Source organism: Poecilia mexicana, unplaced genomic scaffold (genome assembly GCF_051168715.1).
Source record: "Poecilia mexicana isolate PSO_F unplaced genomic scaffold, ASM5116871v1 scaffold_2, whole genome shotgun sequence".
NCBI classification, from domain to species: domain Eukaryota; kingdom Metazoa; phylum Chordata; class Actinopteri; order Cyprinodontiformes; family Poeciliidae; genus Poecilia; species Poecilia mexicana.
This window is the reverse complement of record NW_028263371.1, coordinates 53949766-53972335: the sequence shown is the minus strand read 5'-3', so window position 1 is coordinate 53972335 and position 22570 is coordinate 53949766. Positions and strand designations below refer to the sequence as shown.

At 37.1% G+C, this 22570-nt stretch overlaps 1 long non-coding RNA gene across 2 annotated transcripts; it reads right to left on the bottom strand.

Moving 5' to 3' along the window:
* Positions 1–14781: 14781 nt before the first annotated feature.
* LOC106917842 (uncharacterized) lies at positions 14782–22264 on the bottom strand. 2 transcript variants are annotated; one of them, XR_001418293.2, is made up of 3 exons: positions 21918–22249; positions 21616–21798; positions 14782–15165 (listed from the first exon to the last, which is right to left on the bottom strand). It is a non-coding gene; the product is annotated as an uncharacterized LOC106917842 (long non-coding RNA). The 2 variants fall into 2 exon arrangements; XR_001418292.2 differs by having other exon boundaries at positions 21616–22264.
* Between the last annotated feature and the right edge of the window lie 306 nt (positions 22265–22570).

Here is a 22570-nt window from a genome sequence, read left to right as displayed (position 1 = left end):
GACTGGTCAGCTGAATAATACCAACACTCTACACACCACTGGGAAAATAAACAAAAGAGAAAAACACAAAAATGACACAAAAAGAAACAAAAATGAACTTTTTGTTAAACAGAAATTCTGGTTCATTGCTGTTGAACTCCCACATAACTCTTATTTTTGAGAAAATCTCCCACACAACAAAAGTCCAGCTTCCACTACGCTGTGCATTCATTGAACAAAAGCTCCACTGTGGCGTACACCACAACACGGAAACATGACTCCAGTCTGGATTTTCATTCCTCCTGAAAAAGAGCTCAGCAGGCGATTCAAAACAAAAAGGACACAAGTAGACATGTGTGTGCACGCGTGTATGTACACCCACAGCACATACTGGGTGGAGGTGAAGGTGTTTTTCAGGTGATGCATCTCACACACACACGGATCAGAGCTACAGGAGACGTGTGGATCTGATCATTTTTCAGCCCCAAGGAGTCTGTCAGTTGTAGGACTAAATGTTTTGGGAAACCACAATTTGAGAGCATAAAAAGAAGTGTATTAATGTTATGAGTGTTTTCAGTGTTAAAGTCAGCCGCAGTCAGTAGCTGGTTTTCCATTACACGTGTGCAAAACTTTGTTAATATTCTGCTAAAGTCACAAAAACACAAATTTGAAACTGCTGTGTTTCTATTAAATAACAAACTCAATTAAAATCACACATGAATAAGCTAAAAAACTAAATTGAAACTAAAACAAAAACTAAATTGTGCCATTATCGGCCTACCACTTCCTGTTGTCTTCTTTGTCGTCCCTGCCAGTAGCAATATCCTGTCATTGATTATGTGACTTGTGTCATGCGAAAAACGTGTTTTGATTGCAGTTTTGCTGGATAAACCCATTTCAATACATCCTATCGGCTAAACTTTTTATTGAAAATGTGGTTTTATTCTAATTTTTGTAATGGTCAATGTAAACGCAGCTAATGAAAGTCATGTGAGATCTGGGGGTTTGTGGCGAGCGGAGACGCTGAGAGAAATGACCCTGGCTCCAACTGACATGTATCCCTTCCTCACACTCACAAATGACTTTTAACAATTGTAAAACACACACACTGAGCGCTTTGTGCACACACAGCTGATATGAAGGCATTTTGTGCGTGACGGGTCGACACACGGTCTCGCTCACAGTCTGCACTCAGCAAAATAAAAATCTCATTATGCTCATGAACCTGAAGGTATGAGAGCAGTCTCTCATCTCAACTCATGGCCCAGAATATTAAAAGGCTTTCTGCTTCTCCCCGACTCCCCCACGCACTCCCCCAGCCCTTTCTCTCTCTGCATACATATGACTGAATCCCTGCATTTCCATTCTTGCTCGCCTTTGGGATCAAACGCACTCACAGTACCCCAGGGGCCCGGGCTGGAAATGAATTGCAATTACAGCCCTCTTTTTCTCACAGTCTTTTCTTATTATTTCATTGGTGTCTTCCCTTTTTTCTTTTCATTCTGCTTCTCGACTCCTGCTGAATCTTTTTGTTTGCTAATATATGTGACTGTGAGTGTGTGTGTTGGTGGGTTTTAGGCGGAGTGGAATGTGTGCTTTAGCTTTTGCCTCAGCTGGGACTGCATATTGACCACATCAGCATGTGGCGTAGTCAAAGGGTTCAGATTCTGTCTGGCTTTAACCTCTCATTTAATGCATCAGGACTCAGAACTCGTCCTTTGTTTTTTTCCTCTTCTTGTTTTATGTTCTGACACACCCAAACTAAATAGCTTGCAGGTTGCAGATGTCACTTGCTGGGTGATGGATGCACTTTGAAGTTTGTGCGAATCAATAAACACAACCTTGGATGGACATAAAAGGAAAACAGATTCTGACGAGGAGCTATGCAAACCTATCAGTGAGTAGTCATCAGACCTTTAGTTTTACTTACAGAAGGCCACCTGTTGTCTCCAGATCGCTCAGCTGTTGGGGACAGAGGTTCAGTCAAAGTAAATTTACACATGCATCAGTGGCATCGTAGAGCTGACTTCAGGACATGTAGGTGGATAAAACTGAACTTGAGAGCTTGATGTTCAGTCAAGCTTCCAGAATCTTGTTCTTTAGTTGGAGTTGCAACGATCATACCATATCACTTTATTTATAAAACACTTAAAATACAACACATTAGCTACCAAAGTGCTGTACAAAAACAAAGAACAATTAAACAATAAGACAATTATTATCATGATGTGTGTTTTTGATGGTGGACCCAAATGCAGAAAGGCAGAGACTTTGAATAAATGAAGAATGTTTAATGAAAAATTGACATACTTACAAAATGAATCACAGGGAGCCAGAGGAGAACAAAAAACATAAATTCAAGGTAAAGTCCAGCAGAGGACACAGGGAGGAAACGGGAAAAATATGAATAGAAGTGTTTAAGTGCCAGAAAAAATAATAATATAACACTAAAGAATAACTTGACTTAAAATTTTTTTAAACTAGAGTAACGAGGAATAACTAGAAACAAGACATAAACTAGAATCACTTGGAAAAACTGAACTAAATAAACAGAAACAAGACTGGTCTAATCAAAGGACGAGAATCAGAAACAGAATAATAAACAAATTTACAAACAAAACAGGACATAACAGCTATTAGAAAATAGAGATCAAAACATCACAGATACAAGGAAAGAGGACAACATGAAGACAGATGCTAGCTCACTCTGTGTTTTAAAAGACATGATGATGATGGAGCAGTAAATCAAACTCTTCCCCTCTTTTTCCTTGATCTTCAGCCCCAACTCGTTCTTCTCTCCGTCTCTCTTTAAGCGTCACTCAAGCACCAGGCCTGAGATATTTGAACTCCCCCACCAAATTACAGCTTTCACATGTGGAAGAGCTTCAGGAACTCCTTGATCCTGGTGGGTGTAAAAGTTTAGGATAAAAACTGAAAGCTGCTTCTCCATGTTTGGTTCTGGTTCTGGAGGTGCAGAGCAGAACCAGAACCAGAAGACCTGAGAGGTTCTGGAGAGTAGATACAACAGCAGATCCTTAATGTTTCATGGCGCTCAGCCTTTCAGTGATTTATAAACTAATAGGATCTTATAGTCTATTCTCCCAGTGAAGGACTTTAGTTCTGGGTCGATGTGCTCTGTCTTCCTGGTTTTAGTCAGAACGGCAGCAGCGTTCTGGATCAGCTGCAGCCTCAGGATTGACTTTTTAGGCAGATCTGTGAAGATGCTGCAGTACTCGATGCGACTAAAGATAAATGCATGGGTGAGTTTCTCTAGATCTTATTGGGACATTAGTTGTTTAATTATGGAAATGTTCTTCAGTTGATAGAAGGCCGATTTTGTAACAGCCTTTATGTGGCTATGAATGTTAAGCTAAAAATAACAGACATTTTTCCATCTTTTGACTAAACTAGATGCATGTCATTTATCTCAGTGGTATCCAGGAACACAAGAGTTAACTAAAATACTCAACAGACTCCAAGGATTCAGAAAATGTATGATATACCTATACTGTCTGTCTATGGAAAGCGATAATGAGCTGTAATTTGAAGTAACACACTTAATAGGTCTGTTTAATCTGCTTTTTGTTTTTTCTCTTTGGCAGCGACGTCTCAGTCAAGGTTAGTAGAACTTGGGTTGTCATCTTGATCTTGCAATCAGAAGTTGGGCAACCGTCTTCAACGATACGACTAGAAAAGCTATCTTCAGATCTAAAGATGAGCTCACCATGAATTAATTCATTAAGTGGTGGTGTGAGGACTCACGGTTGGGTGGGCATTAAAGGAAGTGTGTGTGTGTGTGTGTGTGTGTGCGGCTGGAGTTTGGTGAGCTTATTGATCCTAAATAACGACCATAGGACTCTGTGATCTCAGTCAGGTCCATCGCCCCCCGATGGAGTGAGCTGCAGCCGTGACCGGTCCCCATGGAAACCAATCGCTGCGGTTACTACGGGGCAAGAATGTGTGTGTAGGTGTGTGTTGGGCTGGGACATTTCTGGAGATTTTGTATCATTCCTTTCTGGTACCAGAAAGCTTATCGGCTGCTCTCCTGGCTTTGTTTGGTCCCAGACATGTAAAGACCTGTTTCCTTTGACAATTTGGTCAAAATAAATCTCAATGTTGAACAGTAGCCGCATTTCCATTTACAATATAGCTCTGGAAAAAATAAGAGAGTACTTAAAATGATCAGTTCCTCTGATTTTACTTTTTATAGGTATATGTTTGAGTAAAATGAAAATAGTTATTTTATTCTATGATCTGCTGACAACATGTCTCCGAAATTCCAAGCAGTAATGTAGCATTTATTTGCAGAAAATGAGAAATGGTCAAAATAACGACAAAAATGCAATGCTTTCAGATCTTAAATAATGCGAAGAAAACAAGTTTGCATTCATTTAGAAACAACAATACTGGTGTTTTAACTCAGGAAGAGTTCAGAAATCAATATTTGGTGGAATAACCGGGAGGTTTTCAATGGGGTTCAGTGCAGTGGGCTCTGAATAAAAGTGCAAATTGAAATTACAAAAACAAATTTGTGTTTTGGAAAACAAATTTTTAAAAAAGCCTCAAGATTTTGAGCTGGAATGAGGTTGTTTTCAAAGTTTCACAAAACTGCAATAAAACGACTTTTTGCATCACCTGAGTCAAATGATCAACAACCGGCTGTTACTACTGGTAGAAACACCAAAGAAGATGACAGAAAGTGGTCAGTAGATGATGGTGCGACATTTTTTTAAATGATTTATCGCTTTAACAAACGTGTGATTTTTAATTGTGTTTCTTATATAACTGAAACAACTGCAATGTCTTTTTTGACATTAGGGGAATATTGACAAAGTTTTGTGCACATTTCTCACTGAGAGATTTAACCTCCTGTTACAGCCATGCTGGTCCTGTTTTGACTGCAGGCATTAAAACCACTTAAGCACTGCCACGTAGTTTATGTTTGACTAATACAAAGTTGGCTTAAGGACTTTAAAAATAATGTTTAACTCTGCAAGCAGTCGGTCTAAACCAGAGGTTCTTAATCGCTCTCCTTTATGTTTTAGATGTTTGGCTGTTCCAGCACACCTGAAACCTGCTAATCACTCGTTCATTTCAGTCAGGTGAGTGAATGAAGGCAGATAAACACCTGAGCATGCGGGACAGAGAATAACAGGTCTGCAAAAAAACAGGAAGTGAATCCTGCCATAACCTTCAGCCTCACAATAACAAATTTAACCGGATGATAAATTGTCCCAGAAATTATTCCGATAAATAATAATAATAATGCAAGTAAACCCTTTCAGAGATCAATAAACAAACACTGGAACTGGAAGATATTTTAAATTACTAAACAAAACAACAAATAAAATGGATACTGTCCACAGAACTGTCCTTCAAAAACGAGGCTTGTTGAGACCTGAAGCTTTTGTCATCCAGACTTTGGTAAAGAGACATAAAAAAAATAATTATCCAAATGGAAATTATTATTGTGCATGTTTTCCACAATTGAACAAACATGACCTGATTAAAAAATATAATTAATGCTCAATATATTGTCCTGTTAAAGTCCTGCTGCTAAAGTTTGGTTAATGTGTAAAATGTAAGATGTTTTAAGATCCACCACTTCACTCTGCTTTGAGTTTCAACAGATTTCAGTCTCATTTGTGGCCTGGTTATTGATGTGGCACCAAGAGATTTTTAAGGGCATTTTAATTATTTCAGCTGAGTTTTTCTTTGCACTCGAGTTTCCAACATGGCCGCCCAGTCAGCACTACGGGGCTATACAGCTTTTCCTGCAGGTGACAGGAGCACAAAAAGGTGGTTTGAAGTCACAGAGTCGAGTTCGCCAAAAAACTATGCTTGCATTTCCACTGAGCATCTAATGACGCAATTTGATATTTCAAAAAAGAATTTTCTTGATGGAAAAACGGCAATAAAAAAACACATAAAAGTTTTGGCACTTGGGTGAATTTTTTGTTTTTCTTTTTTTTCACAAAACTTCAAAGGAAGCACTTTTTTGCATAGCACAAGTCATGTGATCAACAACCGGATGTTACTACTGAAGGAAAAGACAAAAAAATAACAGGAAGTGGTGGGAGGATGATCCTGCGTGAACAAAGTGATTTTAATTGTGTGTCTTATTTAACGGAAACAACATTTGCTAAATTATGGGGTTTTTAAAATGCAGACAAAGAATTTAGAAAAGATTGGGAGCTAAATAATTTATGTAAAGTTCAGGGTAGTGTTGCTCTTTTCCCACATCAAAAGTTGTGGATGTCGGTTATTTGAATGTAACTCCACTGGGATGAAGCCTCAAAAAACACGCAGAACTTTCCAGAAATATTTATTTCTCACAAACTCAGATTCTCCCAAAACGAGGTTCTTACTCCCCTAGACTTAAATCGAGACTCAACGTTGTTGTTCGGGTTCAACAGACATTTATTGTGGACAACAAGTCTTAATAATGCCCAAAAAATGCAGTCAGAACTAAGAAAGAAACAAAAAACCTAAATTAGCTCACAGAAAATATAAAAGATTTACATAAATAAATAACAAAAATGTACCTCATTGGCAGCATTAACTCTTTTTTTTTTTTTTTGGTCTGGTGAAATTTCTCTCCATGTGGCTCTCTAAGTGCGCCAGTTAATGTTTCCCCATGGGCAACATGTAATGTGGAACAAAAGATAAGTTCCCCTTTACATTTTAATGTGTTCTAAACCACATAAATGAACATTAATCACATGAATTTACTTAAAGTCATTACCTATTAATTCATTAATGTTTCATATTAAATACTACTATTGTAATCTTTAACTGAACATTAACATAATGAATTAAATATGATACAGTTTCCCTGACAGCAGCCTGGGAATGCGAAAGCCGTTGTCTTCAAACTCAGGTAAAATGGGAAATGTGTTAATGAGAACACAATTTAAAATAAAATCCTAAATTAAGTGTGCTCTTATTAACATCCACAGATCCACTACCAACAAACATGGATTGCTTTAAAAGTTCTGCATGAGAAAAAGCCCAAACTGCAGGAAAGACTTGCACATTGTCTGTGTGAGACAGTGGAGGGTAGAGGTGAAGACCGCAGAGCATCGTGGAGCATCCAAGGAAAGCCCAGGGCAAACAACAAAACTAAGGGACGCTTCAGGGTCAAACGGAAAGTTTTTAAATTTAATGTAAAAAGTGGAGTGGGTGTTTGCCTGTGGAAAACAAACCAAGAGCCGGTTCCACGGGGAAACAGTCGGATCGCTGAAGGCTACGCATCTCCTTCCACTTTCAAAACATCCAGGAAGAACAAGTAAGTCTGTCAGGGCAAGGATATGAATTCAGCACTACACTGCAAAAACACAAAATAATGTCACGTAGTTTTTGGTCCAATATCTGAATACACAAGAAATAAGACTAAACTAACTTAACAGTAATTTTTCAGCAAGATATAGGAGCTTGTTTTGAGTAAATAATTCCTTAATATTCATAAAACAAGTTCTATTGGCAGATTATATCACTTATAACTTGGGAAAATTCAATTAAGCCTAACCCTATGAAAGTCATCATACAGATACAAATGTTCAAAAATGTTTGGACTGTATCTCATTGGCTGTAATGATTCATTTAAGTGAATTAAAAGTTATCAAAAACTTTTTTTCTACATCCTCTATAAACATCTACCATTTGTCTTCCAATTTCAATCTTCCCTGCAAGTTTAATGTTGTGCTTCTCTGTTTCACACCAACCCACTCAAAGTGGAGAAATCACTTTTTATTTTGATTTATGCACTTTTACCTGAAATATGTTTTGCAGTAAAGACGCCACACATTCCCACACACATGCAGACTGTAACATAACTCTTCAAGAGCCTCTGCAAACTATCTGAATAACATTCTTCTTTCTCCCCGTCTCAGTCTCTCTTTGTGTTCTTTCTCGTTTTAATCTGTTTTTGTCTTCTGCTCTGCTTTAAACCAAAGTCAAACTGGTGTTTTGCAGAGAAGCTGCAGAGTTCAAAGTGAGACTCCAGTTACTGCACACAAACAAACTCACTAAACCTTTTACAGCCTCATGTGGACGAGACTAAATGTTCCAATGTGTCCAAACGTGTTTCTGTTGCCTTCAGTTAATGTTTTGCTATGACTCCATACATCAGATTGCAATCCATGCAAGTCTGCTTCTCCACCAGGCTATCTTCTTTGTAGCAGCTTTCACTTGTGCATTAGTGAGCATTAGCGTGCGTGAGCGCGTTTACTCGGGACTTAATGCCTTTGTGAACCTAAATAAGGGCTTTACTGTATGTGCCTGTCGAAATTCCATCCAAAAATCTATGTTTGTGCTTTAAGCCAACACAATTAGCTTACTGTAATGTAGCTTTAGATGTTTAGGCTTGTTGGATTTTTTTTTTCAACTGGTTTGTTTTTCTTGAGTTAATGTAAAGCTGCATAACTTCTTTAGTTACCATTTAATGTCAAAAAATTAAATTGAGTGGAAAGAAAGCATTAATAATTAATAAACAGATAAACTTTAAGATAATCTCTGACGAAGATGGAAGTAAATCATCATAACATGTCAGATATCGCTGACAAGAGTCAAACAGAAGAAACTTTAAGACTTTATCACATGCAATGAGGTTCATTGATATAAATATTCTTTATTTAAACCAAATTAATCAAAAAAACAAGAATACATAAATACATGTAAACATAAACATTATGAGTCTCAACATTCCTCATTTTACCAGGTATAAGACTGATTTTCCATATCAAAGTTCTCATATTATTTCAACTTTATTCTTGTAATAACTATTCTCATGTTACTTTGACTTTATTGTCTTAATTTTATGACTTTATTGTCTTAATTTTATGACTGTTTTGACCTTAACACACTGCCTCACTCAGGAGCTGTGATTCTATATCGTTCTTCATTCAGCTTCTATGCACCACAGATCTGGAAGAAACTTCAGAAAAATGCAAAACAGCTGAAACACTGACTTCCATTGAATCAATTCTAGAAACCCAGCTGGTTGGAGTTGGTTTTGAACCATTATAAATGAAACATTGACCAACATTTTGATGCCAAATGTGACGTTTAATTTTTAATTTTAGTGTTTTTATGATGTAAAGCACTTTGAACTATTTTGATGCTAGAATGTGCTACAAATAAATGTCATTGATTGATTTATTTAGTTTGTTCCCCTCCAGTCTGAGAAGGTCCGGTTCCTACAGAACCGGTTCCTGACTCCCATCTCTGGACCCACTTTGTTCCAGTCGGTCCGCGACACGGTGGGCTGTCCATGCCGCCGGGGGCAAACGCTGCAGCAGATCGTGTTGCAGCGGTCCTCCTTCACAAAGGTTACCTTTGTCTGCAGAGACCCTTATCTGTCCCGCAGCATCAACTTACTCCTCCGGCTCAGAGGCGCTCGCATAAACCCCCACTTTACGGTCCGACCGCACACAATCAGCGGGAAATGTGCGCAGATGGCGCACAGACAGCAAAACTCATGGATCACATCCGCACTGAAACTACGTGCTGCTTTGGATTTAAATGTAGAGTACGCTGTGTGTGGGTGTGATTTCATGCACACATACGGACCGTATTAATAACAGAGGTGTAAATAAGAGCTGCGGCTCTGGAGATCATATCCATAAAATATAGGAAGGCATATGGTCACACAGAGCAGAGCTATTCAGCTGCAGGCACACATTTACATCCGCCCACGCTGCCGCTCGTCCTCATCATCCCTCAGCAATTAACATCTCCGCTGATTGCTGCGAATATGCATCACTATGCAGCTTATATTTCAACTTTAACTTTGTTTGATCAGGGCTGCAGCCACAAAGCCTGGGAAAAAAGTTCTCTAATAGTTTCTTCTTCTCATGCATTTTCATGAGTAAGTATACTTTTTATCAAAGGTGATGTAAATACGGAAGCGTTTAAAGGACAGAGATCGGAAATAAATTTAGGAGTATTTAACAAGAGTTTCCCGTCATAAAGAGTCTAGTTTTAGAATTAGTTATAACAAGAAACGAGTTAAAGCAAGAAAACCTAGTTAAAGTTATTAAAATGAGAAAGTTTCTCATCATAATGAGACAAGTTTTGTCTTGTTATAACAAAACTTTCCTGTTGAAACAAGAACATTATAACTCGTTAAAATGAACTTCTCGTTATAACGAGAAGTTTTATCTTTTTAAAACCAGAAACTTTCTCATTAAAACAAGAAAACCTCGTTATTAGATGTGAAACTTACTAGAATCAGAGATTTTCTCATAATAAAAACACTTTTTTATTAAAATAAGAAAAGATTAATAAGTGCTCTTCAAAATAAGAGCCCAGCTACGCAATATTTTTAAATTATTAAATTATTAAAATTATGTTAAAGGGTTAATCTGAACATTTTTGTGTTTTTATGCGGTGGAAATTTACTCCTTTATTTTATTTTATCTACAATGCCCATAATAAATAATATATAGAGAGAAAGATTGTGTTTGATCTGAGTTTTATAGACAAAACTCATCATCTCCACCACATGTTTTAAAGGAACTCATCATATCAGTGACTCTTAGCTGAATTTGAAAACACAGTTTGTAATATTCAGAGAAGCATGAAACCAGTAAAACCAGTGGCTTTAGCTGATGCATTGTTTTAAAAAGCGTCTCGGTTCTGAATCCCTGCAGCATCTGACGACGCGCTGCGCCAGAACCTTGTGCCATTAAACTCTTCCCGCCCACGCAGCGGCTGAGAGGGGCTCAGAAAAACTCAGGGAAGAGGCTTAAACACGGAGTGGGCGGGGAAGTTAACCTCGCATAAAACATTCAACCTGCAGCACATGATCCTCAAAGCGAAACAGAAAAACATCAGCAGCAGCAGCAGAGAATACTCATCCATGGAAAATGATAATGAGTCACAACCTGGAGGCTGGACGGCTCGTCATGATTTACCGAGTCTCACTGTGGCTACGATTGCAGATACTCTGCAAACGTTTTCACATTTTCCTCCATTAAAACCAGAAAAAGTGAAATAATCTGCCACTTTTTCATCAAGATGAAGAAATTATTGATTTAAAACAAGCTCTTGTATCTTGCTTAAAAATTGCTCTAAAGTTTGTCTTATTTCAAGGTATTTCCATTTGAAACGCCTGGGTGGACCTAGCTCCGCCTTCCAGACACAGCTCCTCCTCCACTCAGCTCCTTCAGACTAGCCAGCAATAATTAGCAAACACCTGTTGGAACTGATGAGCTCATTACAGCAGCTTCTCAGTGAAACTCTGGCAAAAATGTTGTTAAAGGGTTAACAGAGGAGCCATGTTGTGACGACTTCCTGAAGGCGGAGCTTCAGAAGGAGCAGCAGCTTCTTAAAGAGACAGAGGCCCAAATTGAAGACATCAAGTTTATTTTAAGTTATATAACAACTAAATCAATCAATCGATCAAGTTTATTTGTACAGCACATTTCAGCAACAAGGCAGTTCAAAGTGTTTTATATCATAAAAACACAAAAATAAAAAGTCATAAGAACTTCATGCAGTCACCAACTGAGAAACCAGAAACAGAGATTATATTTAATTTTGTCAAGTGTCATCATTAAAATCAAACACATCAAATATGCTGGTCAATGTTACATTTACAATGACTCAAAAGCAACTCTAAGTCAGTGTTTCAACTTTTTTGCAGTTTTCTGTAAGTTTGTTACAGATTTAAAGTAATGTATTTATATTATTATGCCATAAAATGATTCTATTTGACTGGAAAACATAATACTGCCAATTTAAGACATGCAAATTCAAATGCACACCACACTTTTTAGACGTTTCCTCGTAAAAGCATAAATCTGTTTCTTTTAGACATAAATACTTTTGTATATTCAGAGCAGAATGTCTTTAACATCAATTTGTGTTTTTCCCACCATATTTGGGTCTAAAGAAACAGAAAATGTTCAAGTTTTTGGAATGAAAGATAAATATTTCCTAAAAAAAAAACAATAATTCTAATAATTTTGTTGAACAGAAGGGCTGCGCTCCCAGAAGTCATCTGATAAAGGTTTAGAAAACAGAGCGACGCTGGGAGCTGCAGTTTCTCTCAGCTTAGAGTTAATTACAGGGATTGTTCTTCTGCTCGTTGTCCGTGTGAGCAGCGCAAAGCCATACAGGAACACGGACCGTGCATCAAGTGGTGAACGCTGCGACCAAAACTGATCAGGAAGAGCAAAATGGATCAGGAAGAGCAAAACGGACCAGGAAGAGCAAAACAGATCAGGAAGAGCAAAATGGATCAAAAAGAGTCTGACTGGGAAAAATGTGTCCAGGTGTCGTCAGGCAGATTCCTCTTCCAGCTCCGGTTACAAAAAGTACAAATATTCAAAGTTTCATGAAGGTTTTGAGGACAGTTACTCAGTTACATTTACATCAGTAACTTTTATAAAAATAATTACTTTTAGGAGTATTTTTTCTACACTGTACTCTTGAGTAATTTTATTTTTATTTCTGCTCTTATTTGAGTAAAAGCTTTGGATTTCCTACTGAATGAAAAACAAACATGTTTTAAATAAAAATCCACCAGACAGACACACACCTGCAGTTTCAGTTTTTTATTGAAATGAACCGATTTGGAAACATTTTTCATTTTATGAATTAGTGTCAGTTTGGTCCTTACAATACCAACATTTCCACTTAACTTTATATTTTGGTCCATCTGATGATGTAAGTTTTAAATAGTGAATGATTAATAATTTGATCAGTTATTCAGTATTTGAGTTGACTTTTTACCAAATACGTATTTTTTGTCACTTTTACCTAAATAATTTCTTGGATGCCTACTTTTTACTTTTACTTGAGTAAAAATATGTTTAAGTGTTTGAGTATAATTTCTGGGTATTTTACCCACATTTCTCAGGCTCCAGCTTGGTTTGGCTGATGGCCACAAATAATTAAATCTGTCCCATAATGGTGGATGGAAATCCCCATCCTGAGCTGAATGCTTTATATTTTATTTTATTTTATTTGAATGCGACTCCAGATGGGAAACGGTCGCCGTCTGACACGAAGGACTGAAGCTAATGGTCTAGTTTATGAACGCAGTGTGAACAGATTCACATTGTTGGAGCAAATAAGAGATTTAAGATTTAATTGGTTTAGTGGAGAGCCCAGATTTTGATGGTGATAAACGGATTTCTTTGTCTGCGCAGCAATAAGGATGAGATTTTTAAATGCATCTCCACTGGTTTGTAATTAAGTGACTCACAAAACAATGCAGTTAGCTGTAACAGTTAAGTTGTCACTAAATTATTAGATTTCTGTTGAAAGCATAAAAGCTTCACAGAAGAATATGAAAATATGGAAGTGATGAGGAGATGACTAAACATTTAAATACATTAGATTTTTAGACTGAATGCAAAATATGCAGAAAATTACAGAGTTTAAATGGAAAATATTTTAAAATTTTACTAAAACAAAATCATGAAAGCATAAAAAACTCACAAAAGAAGGAAATTATTTAAAACTTCGATACATTTAATTTTGATGCCAAATGCAAAATATACAAAAGTTTAGTATTTAAAGAAAGTGGCCAATCTTTTCAAATTTTATTGAAATAATTTAAATCTAACCCCAAGTGTGAAAAGACACACACATATACATAATCTTTTATGATATAATTAAAAATTAAAGTAAATTTAATTTTTATATTAAATGCAAAAATATATAGAATCTTATAGGGTTTAAAGAAAATGGAAAACAGTTTCAGATTTTACTCAATCAAAATCTAACCTCAAGCATGAAAAACACAAAAATCATCTTCTGTGATAATGAGATTATTAAAAATTGGGGTAAATAAAATGTTTATACTGAATATAAAATATATAAAAGTTTAAAGCTTAAAGAAACTGGCAGATAGTTTTAAATTTTACTCAAATCTGGATCCATCTGTGAAAATTTGTCCCTCAAAGAGCAAATCCAGGTGCAACAGCAAAGACAGATATAAAGACTCACCAAAAGTTCTTATTAAAACTAGTGCTGTCAATAGATTAAAAATTTTAATCAAATTAATCACTATGCATAAAAAAAAGCAAGAAATTATCTGATTTGTTGTAGCTAAGGGAAACTTAAGCCACTACATGTTCTTTCAAGTTGCAGCAAGTTGTTAAGTAGACGAATGACAGAGAATATAGATTTTATTACCTAGCTCTTGGGGGTCCCGCCCCTTTCTGATGCTGCCCTGGGCAACTGCCTATATAGCCCACTGTATACACAATTTCAAAAACTGTTTAAGAAAACTTTAGTCTGGCAGACTCGGTTTGAATGGGGACAAAAATTGCAACATTTGTTACATTTTCAGCTGCTGTGGTTCTTTCACACTGCACGAAAACGAACCTCTTATTCAGAAAGCTGTTCCCCTCCTCACCTGCGGGGGCGCTGCACCAGGAACCACTGAAACAACACACAAACCTCTGAAAAAGAAACTGATCGCAACTTCCTTCTTTATGAAATGTAAACAAAAATGAGGTAGCATCAGATTTTAGTGGTTGTAAGATTTCTCTGTTGTCTTTCTCCAGCTAGCATTAAGCTAGCATGTCGGGTTTGGTTGTATTTACCCATAATGCCCTGCGTTGAGGTCCACTTCCTGATTTTGGAGCAGTCTCCAGTCTGCTTTGCGTTCACATATGCATTCAAACCTCATCAGAGTTCACTTCAACCAAGACCGAGGTTTTTTAGGCCGCGTCAGAGTTTGATTACGCATTCCCACTTCTACAAACGAACCAGACTTTTTTTAAAGAGTGAACTGGATTAAACATGGCTGGTGTGAATGCAGCCTTAGTTTATCCACAAACAGCATCAAGTCAAAAAAATATCTTTATTTCTGTTGGTGCTTTCAGGGTTAATTTCCAACTTCTAGCTCATAAACTAGTCAGAAAAGATGATTTATCAGCAGTGGAGCCAAAAAGTTTCCAAATGAACTGATAATTAACGAGGTCGTCAGTGTGGACGCCCCGTGTGTCGTGTCTCTGTTTTGTCTTTCTTTGTGAGTTTCTTCGCTGTGTGTGCATCGCGCCTCTTTGCTGGCTGAGCTTCTGAGAGTCGTTGGAGACAGACGGGCTCTTTGACTTCGGCAGCGATGCTATCGCCGCTTGCTGCACAGACTTGGCTTTGTCTTCTTCGCCGCCTCTCCTCCGCTTTGGCTGCGCTCTCTCTCCAGGTTTCCCGTTGCTCGTGGAATCTCTGAACGATGAGAGGCGTAAATCAAGACAGAGAAAATCAACAGTTTTCAGAAACTCTCCCGGGAAGTCGGAGAATATAGACGATAAGACAAAGGGTCTCTTTTTACCGTGTTTGTGCCGAGTTAGACGTGGGAACTTCTGGAAAAGTCAAATAAACTTTCCAGCAGGTCACAGCGGGAAACCTAATAGGAACTTTTGTTCTTCGGTTATTCTGTCACTTCGAACAAACTTGTGGTTTCAGCTATTTGAAGCCACTCTGCTTTGATGAAACTGCAAGAAGCAACTCCAAATATGGCTAATGCGCATATTTGGTGGTAAAAAATCATCTTTAACAACAACATGAAGAGCAACGAAGGAGAAGAAAGAGGAAACATCCTCCCACAGCAGGAAACGGGGAATTTATTCAAGTCTCTTCTCTAAATAAATATTTCCTGTACTTTCAATTCACACAATATCTTCATAAAAAAACAAATCAAACGTCATGCATATATGCCCAGAATATATGAAACTCATATAAACTTTAATATTTTTATATAGGTTTATTTGAGCTTTAAATTTTATACGTTACTCTATAATTTTTGGTTTCTTCTGCCACATTTGTTGCTTAAATTAAATTACACATGTCCAGAAAACTTGGTTGATATTCCATTAAATAAGAAGCATAATTAAAATCACATGTGAACAAGTAATTAAAAAACATTGGGTGTAAATTGAAGCTAATGGCTTTACTGTACTAAAATAGGTATTAAAACAGGTTAGCGAATAGCTAAAATACGTGAATACCTCTGAAAACATTTATAAACACCACATACACCTTAATATCCTTTAATATACAATCGAAACCATCTTGGTGCTAACACAGAAGCTAACATTTATGGTTTTCTTTATCTTCACTTTTTTTGGTTTCAGCCAATTGAGCTCCTGGATTGGCTGCTTCTCATATGCCAGCCAATAGCGAGTCAAGTGGCATTACGTCTAGATATTCAAGTTAAAAAATGGTAGATATGCTCTATGAAGAAATTCACTAATAGTAAAATTTACCATGATTAATTTCTCATGACGGGGAACCACAGGGCTCCATTCTCAGATCTCTGCTTTTCATATTTAAGTTGCTGTGAACATTTTTAGACGTCAATACGTCCAATGAAGGTTTAAGTTTTTCACAGATGTCAATAAATCTACTAGACTTTTGGTAACCATATTTCTGCCTAAAACAAATTAATTTCAGTAAAAAATTGGGATTTGTTCACCCACAGACATCTTCAAATAGCAGCATCACTCTATATGCTGATGACTGTTGAGCTTATTTCCATTCACTGCAGCCTCTTGGTGAGAGTGTCCAGCTTCTGTTTTGACTTACTTTGACTACACCAGGAGATGAATGGATCTGAAATTGCAGAATTTCCATCATAAAACCTTTTGTTTGGACCCGACACCACCATCAGAACCTCCTGTATTGATCTCTCCTCCCTGCCTCGTCTGAGGAAACCATTATCACAGACTTAGACGTGAAAATGGATCCTGCTCTAAAACCTGACAGTCATGTAAACAAAGTGGTCGATTCCTGCTTTTGGTCCAGATGAGGCAGTTGTTAAAATAAAGCCTATTTAATCTGAAATCACCCTTGAGAAAGTGGAAACATGCTTTTAACCTCTCGTCTTGATTACTTTACTTTATGAAATTAGTCCGGCTTATTTGTCATGCCTGTTTCCTCGCATATCTTCTGGATTGTGAAATGTTTGTCGACGTTTTGATGCCGAGTTCAGAGACTTTCACCCATCCATCATCTGTTTTCTCTGACTCACTGGATCTGTGCCGTCCTTTTAATTGACCAATTTAAAAGCTGTCACAGATTTCCTGACTTCAGGGTGTGGTACTTGACAAAGTCAAAACAAACTCCATCATCTTTGGTATAAGATCAGGTTCGACTCCAAGTGATGCTCAGGGGAGCCGTTTAACATTTTATCTCTTAGTTTGAACGTGGATGAACTCTGGATGCTGTTTACTGCCAGGATTAATGTTTTAAAGCCAGTTTCAGGCTGAATTACTGAGGGTTTAATGCTGAGCAGACAAGGGAGTTCTTTGTATTCTGAATTATTAGACTGACTCCTCTGAGAAGTACACAGAAAAATGTGGATTACATTAAATCAGTTTCTATGTTTTATTTTTCCTTCAAACTTTATGCAGTCTGTTTCCTACAGTGGGGTAGATAGAAAAAAAGAGAATAAATTTGACCAAAAAATTCAGAAATTTTTAGATTAATCTCTGAAATTTTCTATAAAAAACAAACATATCCGAGTTCAAAATGTCAACAAATTTGGGAGAAAAGAAAACCAAACAATGATATGACTAATCTCAGAAATGTTCTAAAAAAATCTCTCATTTCCAATCTAAGATAAGTTGTAAGAAAATACTCAGAAATTTAGAAATTCACCTCAGAAATTTCTGAGAAAAAAAAAAAAGGATGTTCCAGAGTTAAAAAAGTCAAAAATTTTCAGGAAAAAAAACTCTGAAATTTTGAGATTAATGTAAGAAATTTTCCAGACAATTTTGGAAACATTTGAGTTCAAACAGTAAAAAATGTTCAAGATAAAAATCTGAAATCTTGGGAAATTTTGCAGAAAAAACATGGAAATCGCTGAGTTTAACAGACAGAAATTTGGAAGAAGAAAATTCAGAAATGTTCTTGTAAAACCTAAGAAAATTTCCAACAGTCAAAAATTTTAAAGTTTTGAAACTTGGAAATTTCTAGAAAGATTTTTATTTTCTAGAAGATGTCTGATGTGAAAACTTCTAGGATTTTTATTTTTCCCCTTTTCTTTTCTACCTCTTTCCTGCCTCCTTCATGTTTTCCAGACATTTTTCCTCTGATCCTCTGAGCGTCTGTCGCCTTTCTCACCGCCTCATCATCGCCTAATCACACGGATCAGCAGAGATTATCCAGAGACGAAGGTGGGAGAAAACAACAGGCTTTTGTTTCTGGACTTCCTGTTTGTTTCTCCACCACAATGGGCCGAACCTGCCGCCGATGATTTCCCCTTTCAGCCAGCAGCTAATTCAGCCATTTATATTTATATATGCTAAACCCCCGTCACTCTGCCGCTCAGACAATGGAAATCACATCGAGTTGCTTTGTTAAGATTTATGTTAATTTTCCAACAGAAAATATTAAGATAGAAAAAGTTGGATGGCAAATTTGTAGTTTTGTGGAGAAAATGGCTCCAAAGTGTTGGTTTCCCCTCTGATGGTGAAAATGTCGCCATGCTGGGGGAATAACTGCAGCTTTGATTCAGGTTTATCAATCAATCAGCTTGATTGATAAATAATGTTGACATGACTACAATGTAGCTAAGAATAAAGTCACAGATTCACACTTTATTAAACTAAATCTGAGTGTGGACTGAGCTTCTCTTGTTTGTTCCTGACCATTTATGGCATCAATCAACGGCAGATTGGAGCCATCGTACATAGAAAGGGAACATTCTGAAATTGAGCTCATATTTTATAGAAAAAGGGATAAAAAATTAAGAGAAAGAAACTTCCACATTTTCAACTTTATGGAAACTCAATTTCCTCAAATTTACAAGAGACTAATCTCAAAATATTTCTCTTTTTACTTTTCTTAAACAATTCAGAGAATTTTTTTTTTAATTTTGGAGTTCAGAAATGTTTTTGTGAATTAGTCTAAAAACTTCAGCAATTTTTTTTCTTGCAAATGTTTGACTTTTGGAGCTCTCATATTTTTTTTTCCTACACAATTTCTGAGATTAATTTTATATTTTTCGAGTTTTTTTTTATATTATTTTCAACCTTTGGAAGTGAGAAGCTTTCTTGACTTTCATAGAAAAACTTAGAGATTGATTTCAAAATTTCTGAGATTTCCTTGCAATCATTTTAGTTTTTGAGCATTTTTGCTTTTTCTGAGTTGAATTAAAGTTTTTTTTTGTTTTTTAATGCGAAATTTCAGCTTTAGGAAGTGAGAAACAACAGCAATGATGACAAAGCCGCTCCTCTCAGCCCACTAGGGATTACATTTCTGCTTCAAAACACATTAGCATGTTTAGCATCTCAATGCTAACATGAAGAAGCAGCAGCACTTCAACATCTTTTTTAAGTGAAAATGTGGCTCATTTTGTCGATGTAAAGTTTCAGTTTGAACTTAAATGAATTCACCTTTAATCCCAACCCTATGAAATGTTGATAAATTATAATTAGTTATCACCCTAACAGAAACTTGTGTGGGTGTGTGGAATAATAACCAGTCACCTGACAAACTTTTAGATACGGTAACGAGTGACGCACAGAAAAATAAATGGCTTTGTCGATTAATAATCAAACTTTAGCGGAAACGCAGTAAAGCCGGTCGGATTAAACACTTTTAAGGCTGATACTTTTGTTCCTCCTCTCTGCATCAAAGGAAGGCGTGGAGCAGGACCGGGCGGCTGCGGAGCCTCGCTATGAATGAAACGCATTTCCAGGGAGTTTTTGTTCTGATTGGGCCGCTTTCTACCGAGCTGAAGGCGTTGGCTGCGTTCACATTCCTCTGCAGGACGTCGACACCCAAATGTTCACGTGTCGGAACGTTCTCGCCACCAACAGAGCCGAACTGAAACTGTTGCATAACTTCAGATTAATGTGATCCTCCTGCTTGGCTTCAGGCTTTGGTTCATATTTCTTATCTGAAAATCATTATCCATATCAGATGTTTAGCTTGGAGTTGATGAGGAATGAGTTAAACATCAAATATATTTGGAAACCTCAGACACTCTTCAACAGCACATAGGGCCAATCAGGACAAAAAAGGAAGGGTGAAAATATCCACAAAAATTATTTTTAGATAATTAAAATTTTATAGAACAAAACCTAGAAATTTCAAAGTGTGAACAGTCAAAAATGTTCTAGAAAATAATCTGAAATTTTGAGATTAATAACTGAATTTTTTCTAGAAAATCAAAGACATTTCTGAATCTGAAGACAAAAAGTTCTAGAAAAAATTAAGTCAATCACTGAAATTTTCTAGAAAATCAAAGACATTTCTGAATCTGAAGACAAAAAGTTCTAGAAAAAATTAAGTTAATCACTGAAATTTTCTAGAAAAGCAAAAATATTCAAAGCTTGACAAGTTAAAACAAATCTAGAAATAATGTTACATTTTGAAATGATCTAGAAAAAAAATAGAAATGTAACTAAAAAGTCACCAGAATCTTTAGCTAAATTTCAAATTTGTTTGTTCTTCGTTTAGTGGGTAGAGAATCCATAAATTTTACTGTACTTCATAATAAAGTTACTCAGGTAAATGTAATTGAGTAAATAAATGTAAACAGTTACTACCCAACTCTGGCTTTAAATGCTTCAAAATATTTACCTCTGCATCAGCAGGGCGTGTTTATCAAGAGATTAACTGGGATTATTTCTACAGAAATAGATGAAAATATTAAAGGGTAAATAAAATATTAAGCTGAGTGAGTTCAAAAGGTGTTTTCCTGGATATCCAGGAAATGTAATTTTTGTGTGATATTTGAGATGATGACGAACGACTGGTCTGAGTCAGGCTGCAGGAATCCGTGTGGGATTATCTCCCTAAAGTAAAAATCAACCTGATGGCTCATCTTGTTTACGCTCCCTCATGTTTCGGTGACGTGAGAAGAAATCAAAACTCCCGTGTTGAAACCTGAGACGTTTCTGTGCAGCTTGGTCCAGCCTTTCCTCATAAACACCAGGAATAAAAAGCTAAAACATCAAACAGTGTCAGATCACGCAGCAGTTTTTCTCTAATCAAAAGCTGTTCTAGTGCAGGATGTATTATCTTCATGCCATAAAAACATGTGAGCAGATTTATACATCCAAAACAGACAAGGACGTGTCTACATATTTGCGTTAAGGGGGGCAAGAACTGTAGAAAGGTAGCATGTAGCCATCATGCTAATGTTAGCCTGATATACATTTTAGCTAATTTTTGGTCCATATGTGTTTAGCATGGAGCGAGTCAATGTTAGTCCACATGCTTCCTACATGCTACTGACTAAAATAGCTAATGTAGCTACTTTAGCGTTTACACTGTTTGTATACTGAAAGGAGTCAATGCTATTGAATACATTTTAGCTAGCTTTAGCATTGTTACCAATTTTCAACATCAGAGTCGAGTCCAAACATTATCAAACAACAAAAGGATCTTAACACCAAGAACAAACTGACAGCTCTGGTGCGAGTGACTCAGAGGATTCAAACCGGGCCCAAATGGTTCTGAACAATGTTGAACTACAGATATCCGGAGAGGTTAGGAGCCTGCAAACCCGAACGAACCCCCAGGATAAACCCTTCAGCCTCGTCAAAATGAAAAACCCATTAAAACCCCGCAACGCTCCGTCGCCCCTCGCCAGCGCTGCGCTCTGCTGCGCGAAAGCCAGGGAGATAAAACAGAAACATTAAGCAGGGAAAACATCCTCCTCACCATCAAAGATCCGGGAGATGACGGACCACCGTGGGAAAGCTGAACGATTCGAGGCTCGGCTTGTTTTCTGTTTCCACCCCGGCCTCGCAGGCATCTCCGTTTTTCCTGATAAACAGTCGGCAGGCGAACTCCGGCATCATGAAGACGTTTTTATTTTTCGGCTGCCGTCTCATAACGAGAGGGCTTTGAAGACAATGTGGTTAGAAATGATGGATATATCGCCTATGGCTTTAATATCTTAAATATTTGGTGCAGCTGGTGTGTTAGATAATGATGAAAAACAACAAAAAGATGGTGAGTACCTCTTGGTTTCCTTTTTTTTGGCGAATTTCTTTGTTTGGACTGAACAGAGACGGAGACACAAGTCAAATTTAAGTCACACAAACGTCTGATTTGATTTAAACTCGTTCTCTAAACACATGATATGAACTCAACGTCATTTTTCTAGAAAGTCCCGTTTGTTTCGGGAGGCATTCGTAACACTGGCCGCCTCAAAAAATCAGGAAGATAACTATAGCGCAGGGCATCATGGGTAAATACAACCAAAACAAACGCGTAAATCTAGCACTAGACTGGAGAAATGACTCGTCAATTTCACATCAGTTGGAAAGGCTAATAAATAGATTCATAAATACAAAAATGTCTACCAGTATATTAGTCAACTCAGTATGGAAAAATGTGTGTATGAACTCAAAATAGCTAAAATGCTATGGTTAGCCTAAATGCTATCACTAGCATATGGGTATCACTAAAATGTGTGTACTTGCATTGACTTACTCCAGAGGTGTCCAAAGTCGGTCCTCAAGGGCCGGCATCCTGCATGTTTTATTCTCTCCCTGGTGGTAGCAACAACCTTTTCAGCTTGTCAATGTTCCTCTTAGGCCTTCTAACGAGCCATCATTTGATGCAGGTGCGTTAAACCAGGGAGAGAACTAAAACATGCAGGATGCCGAAC